Raw genomic sequence first — 10,081 nt, forward strand, 5'->3', positions numbered from 1 at the left:
AATGAGATGTGGTCCCTAAAAAAAAATGGTGTTGTAAAAATGAGAAATTGCTGGTCAACTTTTAACCCTTATAACTCCCTAACAAAAAAAAATTTTGGTTCCAAAATTGTGCTGATGTAAAGTAGACATGTGGGAAATGTTACTTATTAAGTATTTTGCGTGAGATATCTCTGTGATTTAAGGGCATAAAAATTTAAAGTTGGAAAATTGCGAAACTTTCTAAATTTTCGCCAAATTTCCGTTTTTTTCACAAATAAACGCAAGTTATATCGAATAAATGTTACTACTAAAATGAAGTACAATATGTCACGAGAAAACAATGTCAGAATCGCCAAGATCCGTTGAAGCGTTCCAGAGTTATAACCTCATAAAGGGACAGTGGTCAGAATTGTAAAAATTGGCCCGGTCATTAACGTGCAAACCACCCTCGGGGCTTAAGGGGTTAAAACTGAAATATCAAGATGCTTGGAACAAAGGGGGAAGCAATTAATCTTTCACTCAAAAGTCAAGCATATAGAAGAGAATGAAACCTGTTCCCGTTATTTCTTTAAAAATATGGTCGGAAAAAGGGTATTTATTAATTCTTTGGAGGGAGAAAATGAAATAGAGGGAATTTTAAATAAAGTCCACCAATTTTATGCTGACCTTTTTAATAAAAAAGTTATAGACAATAGTTTTATGGAAAGCTCTATGGAGGAAATCACAACCATTTTAGACCCAGTGTCACAAAACTTTTTATTGCAGGACCTGAGCAAGGAAGAGGTGGCTGAAACAGTGAAAAGTTTTAAACCAGGAAAAGTCCCCGGGCCAGACGGTATCCCCATAGAATTTTATTCCAGTTTTTATGAGCTTTTACAAGAAGATCTTTTAAATATTTTAAGTGAGGTTTTTAATACAAAAACTCTCCCAACCTCTTGGAAAAAGGGTGAGGTTTCCCTTATATACAAAAAAGGGGACAAAACGGACATAAAAAATTGGAGACCAATAACCCTTTTAAACTGTGACTATAAAATAATGGCCAAAATTTGTGCAAACAGACTCAAAAAAGTGGTGGGAAACATAATACATCCTAACCAGGTCTGTGGTATACCAGAGAGAAGCATATGGGAAAACCTAAATTTAATTAAAGACATAATTGATGACACTAAATCAAGGGGAGGTGGAATGGCGGTCTTATCCCTTGATTTTGAGAAAGCTTTTGATAGAGTATCTCACGAGTTCCTTTTTAATGTTTTAAATAAAATGGGTATACCAGAAGGGTTTTTAGAGTCACTTAAGGCATTTTATAAAGATTGCACAAGCAAGATTGTGATAAATGGTTTTAAAACTAAAGACGTTGTTTTAAAATCTGGGGTTAAGCAGGGTTGTCCGCTGTCCCCACTTTTATTTATTTGTGCTCTTGAACCCCTGCTATGTGCCCTGAGGAGGGATAAACAAATCCGGGGAATCCCACTGCCTGGTGGAGGAGGTCTGGAGGCTAAAGTCACAGGGTATATGGATGATGTAGCCATAATATGCAGGGATTCTCCTTCTATACAAAAAGCCTTAAGGCAGGTGGAGTTTTTCTGCTGTGGGTCTGGTTTTAAATTAAATTTTAATAAAAGTTCTATTTTTAAGGTTGGCAATGTGGTTTTAACAGATATCCAAGTTCCTGAGAGGGACTCTGTTCAAGTTTTAGGTGTAATTTTTAATGAAGAAAATAAAGGCACTGAAAGCTGGAATATGGTGGCTCAGAAGGTAAACCAAAAGCTGTGTATGTGGAATTTGAGAAAAATGACTATGGAGGGGAAAATTTTAATTATTAAAATGGTCATATTGCCGCTTTTATTATATTTAAGCCTGGTCTTCCCCCCTCCAAACGGCATTTTTAACAAAATAATTAAAGCTTGTTTTACCTTTTATTGGAGTTCCAAGATGGAAAAACTAAAGAGAGAGCTGGTGGTAAAATCCAAAGGTAATGGTGGCAAAGACTTCCCAGATTTTAGAGCTTTTGTTTTAATCCGTTTCTTTGTCCTGTGTTTTAATTCCCTTTTTAAAAATAGTTACTGGTCATATTTTATACGTTTTAACATTGGTTTTTTTATGAGACGCCTTGGGTGGTTTGAAACAGTTTTAAATTCCCCATATACTTTTAACACACCCGAAAACTATAAAATCTTAGGTACCATTGTTAACACATATGACCTAAAGGGTATAAACACAGAGGCCCTAGGGGATAGCAAAAAGATCCTAAAGGGCCTCAAAGGAAAAGAACAAGTGACGCAGATTGGAAACTTTAATGATCCTAAGTGTTTAGAGATTTGGAAAAATGTTAATGCCTCGTATCTTTTTAATTCCCAGAAGGACCTGGCCTGGAGCTGTGTGCATGATTGTCTTCCATGCCGGGCATTCCAGCACCGAAGAGGACTCGTGAGATCCGCCAAGTGCCCAAGAGAGGACTGCCAAAGGGAAGAAACAGTGCTGCACATTCTTTGGACTTGTCAATTCACAAGACAAATATGGACAAAATTTTTCCCTTTACTCCAGAAAATAACTGATTTGAAAGACTTAAGTTTTGAGACTGTTTTGTTTGGATGCATGGAATGCCCCAACGCAACTAAGAGGATCATCGCATGGAAGACAATCAGCACCATCAAAGAAGCTCTATGGAAGGCCAGGAACATCCTTCTTTTTAAACATGATGTTTTATCTGTGAAAGACGTTTTATCATTGGCTTTTAGTGAAATATATATTTATTATTTATTGGACAAGAAAAAGAATCTTTTATTGTCAAAGCAATGGATGGTAGAAGAGTGGAATACTATAATTTGAACGCTACCATAAATGTAAATTATTGGCCGATGCTTGTATATTACTTGTTTTTACTGCATGTAACATTGGAAGAAAAAAAAAAAAAATCTGATTGATATGTTATAAATGCTTTAAATATGTAATGCACTGTATACATACGTCTTTTATCTGTAATTGCTTTTAAAACTTTAATAAACGGGTGTACCTAAATGTGGGTACTTCCAAGTTAAAAAAAAAAAATCTGTTCTTATCAGTTTAATATCTGATACGTCCCCTATTTGGGGACCATATATTAAATGGATTTTTAGAACAGGGAGCTGGAAATGGAGCTTGCTCTGTCCACTCCACGCATTGACCCGATATTGCAGTATCTTCGGGAACAGTGCACCCCTTCTCTGATCCGGTTTCCAAAAACAGATTGAATTGAATTGAAATCAGCACAGCAAGTTGTCATTTAACCCTTTCGGAGAATTCTTTTCAGGGTCAAAGAAGCACGTTTCAGGTGGCAAATGTAGCAATTTGCTCAATTTCACTGGATTGTTTGCAACATTTCCTGTGCCTTGCTTTCACCTGTGCATGTTCAGCATTGGATTGCATCCAATATGCAATCAATCAAGCAATCAAGCAATCTTTGCTGGTTGCAACAGGTGTGTTTAGATGTAGGCCCGAATGAGGCCTTTGTAGCAGTGTTGCTAATATATTGTGCCATCTACAAAATTAGGCCCCTGCTGTCTGTCTGTCTGTCTGTCTGTCAGTATGAAGTGTTTAAATTGAAGTATCCTACGAGTAGTTCGGCCATACATACTACATTTGTGACCGCATGCACAAATTCCTTTGTAAAACATTGGCTCCCTCTTGTGGATCACAGACTTTTAATTATGTGGTGTATGATATGTATTTAAAGAAAGAAGGAAAAATGGGGTCTGTGATGATCTAGCTTGAATGTGCTAGTCCTGTCCATCTTGTCTTGTACTGTGTGAGTAGTATTCTAATGCTTTTTTTGACCAATTAGGTGCGCTGCTGCTGCCTGCAGTAGATAGAATCTGTGCACGGAACCTTCACCTGCTGTCACAATGGGGCCTTCAGCCATTGACTCCGGAACTCTCACGTGTCACAATGGGCTCTGGACCTATCTAAGGCAGAGAAAAATGGCGCCGTCTTCAGTCTGCTGCTGGAGCAGCAGCAGACCACATGGTAGGGGGATTGTCTGTCTGTGCTGTGCCCAGCTTCAGGGCAGCTGGCAAGACAACTGCTAGCCCGTCTGGTGTTTGAATTACACACTCGCTCTGCCCGTTTCTTGAATAGCCCTCTTTACCTTGACAAGTCAGCTGGTATGTCACTCTCCATCCATCAGGAGGAACGTTACCCCTTAGACCCCAGTCCAGTGCCTCTCACCTAGCCAAATCAGTTCTCTTGCTTCGCACTGACGAGGGCCAAGAGCCCTAAACACCGTGTCTGCGAATTGAGATGCTGTTGTTTGTTTTTTTTTTTTTTAAAGGGGCAATTTGTAGACCTGCACTAATAGTTGCACTCTTTAGCGCAAAAGGGATGGAGGGTGTGTTCAAATGGGCGGAGTTATGCAGATTAGGCGGAGTTATGCAGATTTCAAAAACGCGTTGGGCCCAACTTGAACACACCCCCACACACCCCCCACACACCCCCACACACACCAGAACTGCCATTTGAGAAGGCATCCAGAGTTTAGAAAAAAATGTCTTCCCCTGGGCAATCATCTTTTGGGCTCTCTCCACAGTGGGTCTTGGTTGTAGGCCATGGGGCGTCCGGAGTGGCAAACCATTTCAGGCTATCGCTTCTCGGCCTTTTGGCTAAGATCAAGTGCAGTATGCATTGGTCTGGTCATAAGGCTGTGCTGTAAGGAGTGGAGGAAAGAGAAGGCGATCTTAAAGAAGATGGGAGTGGTAGTCCACTTCGCAGGGACCGGTGACGCCCGGGTCCGTAATGGTTTTCGTATTGATGTCGCGCAGGAGAAGAGGATGCATTTCTCGCTGGGATACCTGGTAAATATGATCCTTTATGACACGCTGAAGGTGAAGAAGGAGGACATTGTCTGCCTGCAGGAGTTCAGGAAAGATGGACGGTATGTACTGATTTTCTCATCAGCTGGAGCCTGCCAGAACTTATACAGAGCACTGAGAGACCATGCTGATAATGCCCTACTCACAGGACTGACATTTACTGTCCTTTATTCTAGAGGGGACATACCCCTAGTAGTTTTCATGCACAATCCTTTTGTGCCCCTGGAGGAAATTATAAAATTTCTGAAAAGACACTGCTCCTATGTCCAGTACGCCCACAGAGTCATCAGCATGGAGTCTGGGCTCTGGACAGGGAAGCATAAATTCTTTGTCCGTTTTGGTGTGGACACTCAGGGCCCTGGAGGGATCCATTATCCCCCTCTGAACTTCTCTATTGGGAGGGATAGTGGGTACTTGTTTTTCCCTGAAGCCCCCTTCTACTGCAGGAGATGCAATGAATATGGACACATTGTGGATAACTGCCCCACTGCAATGCTCTGCAGAAAGTGTAACCTACCTGGACATTATGCTAAAGACTGCCCCAACCCCATAGTGTGTAATGGCTGTGGGGAGGCAGGACATATGTACAGGGATTGTAGGGCAAACAGTGCTGCTGGAGCCAGGCTGTATGCCCAGGTAGCGTCTGCCAGCCCTACAGTCTCTGGTGGCAATGCTCTGCAGGAACGCCGACCTCGTGGCAAAGCAGGAGCCATTATTACTGAGAGGAAAATCTCCCCCGCAGCTGCAGGTAATCAGCTTCCCTCAGGTAATCAGCAGCCAGCTGTGTGTGACTCACCCAGAGCTCCAGACACTGAGGGGAGAGCGGGGGGCGTGGCTACAGAGGCTGAGGAATCTGTGACTGCACAGGAGGTGTCAAAGGGGCGGAGCTAGAAACGGAGCTCAGCTCCCAGCTCCCAGGACATCTCTCTGCCTGCGGGGAGGGAGACATGGAGGTGTCACTGAGTAAAACACCTCACTGGGACACAATGCAGACAGAGGAGGAGGAGGAGGATGGCAGTGACAGTGAGTGTGAAGTGAAGGAGCAGGGGGACTTCACAGCAGCAGTGAGGCCAGCACATGAAGCCAGTGGCCAAGCTGTGAAGAAGCCCCGCCTGGCATACCATTATGCAGATGAGAACAGTGCAAGTCCCATCAGTGACAGGGAGTACCCCGCCATCAGCTTCTCCCCTGACATGGCTTTTTTAGAGGGGGTTCCTTCTCCCAGCTGTTTCCAGTCCGCCTGCCTGCCTCCAGAAGGACAAGGCTGACACAGAAGTGGTGGGTATGTAAAAACTTGCATAAAAAAGTGCTGATATGGCTGCCAAAGCTGCACTTAATGTCGTATCCCTTAATGTGAGGCAGATAAAATCTAAAGGACGCAGGTCTACTGTGCTGAAATATATAAAAAATCTGGGAGCCGACATTTACTGCCTGCAGGAGTGCGGATTATCGGAAGTTCCGAATGATCAGGACTGGCCTCATGGACAGCACATATGGTCTGGGTCACATGTAAATAAAAATGATGGTGTGGGGATCCTGCTGGGGAACAAGCAGTACTGTATGGACAGTTATACAGTGGTGGAGGTGGGGCGGTGTATTATAGCTGTAATTAAGTATATGGGGTGGCGGGTAAGAGTGGTGAATGTATATAGTCCTACCGCAAAGGAAGAGCGTCTTGCTCTGTTAGAAAAACTAGCTTTATTTTTGCCAGGAAAGATTCCTACAATTTTTGTTGGTGACTTTAATTGTGTCATAGATGATACCGGTGATGTAACCGGGAAAAAATTATCTCATTTAATTTCTGATTTTTCCTTTTTAGATGCCGCAATGGTAAGTTCAGACAATCCTCCACCTACATATAGGGCAGATAGAGGGGGGATTGAGTCAAGAATTGACAGGATGTTTTTTTCCAAAAATTTTGAATGTTTTAAGTTTGAACAAGGTTCGGTCCCCTTTTCAGACCACGAGTACTTGAGGGGTCTGTTCCAAGAGAAGGGGAGGTTTGTGTATGGCAGGGGTGTATGGAAGCTGAATGTGAGGCTGCTGGAGGATGAAAGAGTGATGAGTAATTTTAAGAAGAAGTATGAAAGATGGGGATACTGTAAAAATAGGTTTGCATGTGTGTTGGAATGGTGGGATTGGGTAAAGCAGGAAATAAAAAAATTCTTCAGAAAATGGGGCTATAAAAAAGCTGCCATGTATAGAAATAAATTCAAAGATTTAAATATGCGGATTGAATGGCTGAGAAAATGCAGTATGTCTGGGATTGATGTGAATGACCTATTAGTGGAAGCAAAAAATGAGCTAAAATGTCTGATTGAGAGAAAGGGAAAAGAAATTATGTACAGGACAAAAATAGAACATGTGGAAAAAAATGAAAAATGTACCAGATATTTCTTCAAAAAAATGAATGGTAAAAAAACGGACATGGATGAGTTATTGGACGAGAATGATAAGAGTGTAACCGGAGAGGGTGTGATGAAGGAGGTAAAGGGTTTCTATGGCAGACTATATGACAAAAAATGGATTGACTCTGGATTGATGACTGAGGTGTTAGGCAGTATGGAGAGAAAATTAGATAAGGATGAATGTGAGGATCTGTGTGATGATGTAATTCTGGATGAGGTAAAAAAGGTGGTGTTTAGTGCTCAGAAAAATAAAACACCAGGGAAAGATGGATTACCAATAGAATTGTATGTGAAAGCGTGGGAGTGCATGGGTGCGGATCTGACTGAAGTATGCAAGTATATGTGGGAGAATGGAGAACTGTGTGAATCAATGAAGGAAGGGGTGGTTGTGCTCATCTATAAAAAAGGCGAAAGGAAAAAATTAGGGAATTGGAGGCCAATTACACTGCTAAATTCGGACTATAAATTGTATAGTAAAATACTAGCGAATCGTATGCGTGAAATAATTGGTAAAGTTGTGGAAGATGACCAAGTATGTGCTGTGCCTGGGAGATGTATAAATGATAACTTGATGTTGTTGAGAGATATACTGGGTGACTGCAAAGATAGGAAGCAGAAGTGTATGGTGTTGGCTTTGGACTTTGAAAAAGCTTTCGATAGAGTGTCACATGTGTTTATGTTTGAAGTGTTGGAAAAAATGGGTTTCCCCAAAAAATTCTTAGATGGTGTGAGATGTCTGTATGAGGAGGTGTCAAGTGAAATATTAGTGAATGGATGGTTGAGTGATAAATTCCTGATCAGGTCAGGAGTCAGACAGGGGTGCCCTATGTCCCCTGTACTGTTTATTAGTGTCATTGAACCATTGTTATGTATGATTAGAAGAGAAAAACTCATAAGAGGAATGTTAATACCTAGAAGTAAAGGAATGAATGCCAAGGTACTGGGATATATGGATGATGTGGTGATTGTGAGTGAGAGTATTGCGTCAATGAGTAGAGTGAAATTATTATTGGATTTTTTCTGTGGTGTGTCTGCTTTTAGGGTGAATTGGTATAAATATTGTTTTAAATGTTTTGGCGATAGTAGAATTAGGATGGACTGTGTGACATGTATAGAAGGACCAATAAAGGTGCTGGGTGTATGGTTTAATGAGGATCTAAGGGGTACAGAAAGCTGGGATGAGTGCGGTTTACGAATAGAGAAAAAGTTGAATTTTTGGCGTATGCGTGACCTGACATTGAATGGGAAGGTACTCATAATTAAGGCAGTGATACTGCCCATTTTACTGTATGTGGCTGGAATTTTTCCATCCCCATACAAGAAAATAAAAAGAGTGCAAAAAATAATATTTACATTCTTTTGGGGTAGTAAAATAGAAAAATTAAAAAGAGAACACCTATATAAAACATGTGAGAATGGTGGTATGGATTTTCCAGACATCGAATTTGTTTTGAACCTCAATTATATTAAAACAGAGGTAGTCTTAATGGAAAAAAGAAACAAAGGGGCGTATATGGTGCGATATATGGCTGGATGGATGTTGTATGGGTTATGTTGGGTGAAAAGAGATGGAAGCGTGCCTGTCGCCTTTAAGTGTCCTGTGTGGTATGAGGTGATTGAGAGGTTTATTAGAAAGAATGATTTGTTGGCTGTGACTATGAATGAGTTTAAGAAACCAAAAGAAGTAAGGAAGAAAATGAGAGCAAATGAGATTGAATGTAACATCAACGATTTGAGGTTCAATGAGGTAACGGATACATGGGAAAAGTTGGGTACAAGTGGAATGTCAAATAAACAGAAGGATGTAGTATGGATGGCCATGCATGATATACTGCCTGTAAGAGAGGTGCAAAAAAGAAGGGATTTGATTAGAACGAATGTATGTCCGAGAGATGGGTGCGGTGCGAGTGAAACTGTGAGACATGTGATGTGGGACTGTGATTGTGCGTATAGTCTGTGGAAAGTTGTGGGTGGTCTTTGTAAAGAACTAGCAGGTGTAAATTACATTAACTGGAGGGTAGCAATGTTTGGAATGGGGGCATGTGGAAAGATGAATGAAAGCATTTTATGGCTGATAATGGTATGTGTAATGGAAAGCTTATGGGATGTGAGAAATTTGGGATTATTCAAAAGAAAAATGATTCCTGTAAATGATTGTATAAGGATAATACTATCTAGATTATATGTGATTTACAAATGGGACAAGAGTAGAGGTGGTGAAGGATTGGACGCTGAAGGCATCTGGAAGGTCTTAAAATGGCATTATCTGGTGAAGTACCAGTAGCTACAGGACCCTAATGAGTGCATTATTGTAATTATATACTTGATTTCTGTTCCTGGTTCTGAAAACTTTTTGAAGTAATAAATAAAGAATAACCATGATGATGAGTTATATTTAAGCAACAACAATGATGGTTTTTAGAAGACTTACATACTGTTGTTTATAAAACAACCTGAATGGTTTTTTTTATACAAAAATCTGTTCTTATCAGTTTAATATCGGATACGTACCCTATTTGGGGACCATATAATAAATGGATTTTTAGAACAGGGAGCTGGAAATGGAGCTTGCTCTGTCCACTCCACGCATTGACACGTTATTGCAGTATCTTCGGGAACAGTGCACTCCTTCTCTGATCCGGTTTCCAAAAACAGATTGAATTGAATTGAAATCAAGCGCAAGTTGTCATTTAACCCTTTATGAGAATTCTTTTCAGGGTCAAAGAAGCACATTTCAGATGCCAAATGTAGCATTTTGCTCAATTTCACTGGACCATTTGCAACATTTTCTTTGCCTTGCCTGCCTTGCTTTCACCTATGTATGTCAAGCATTGTATTGCATCCAAT

The 10,081-nt window shown here is 40.8% G+C and overlaps 2 pseudogenes; both read left to right on the top strand.

The window, feature by feature from the left end:
- The first annotated feature begins 2,963 nt into the window (after positions 1-2,963).
- Positions 2,964-3,183, top strand: LOC138668013 (U2 spliceosomal RNA; annotated as a pseudogene).
- A 6,508-nt stretch (positions 3,184-9,691) lies between these two features.
- Positions 9,692-9,865, top strand: LOC138668182 (U2 spliceosomal RNA; annotated as a pseudogene).
- Positions 9,866-10,081: the final 216 nt, after the last annotated feature.

This window comes from Ranitomeya imitator, chromosome 2, assembly GCF_032444005.1.
Source record: "Ranitomeya imitator isolate aRanImi1 chromosome 2, aRanImi1.pri, whole genome shotgun sequence".
Taxonomy (NCBI): Eukaryota; Metazoa; Chordata; class Amphibia; order Anura; family Dendrobatidae; genus Ranitomeya; species Ranitomeya imitator.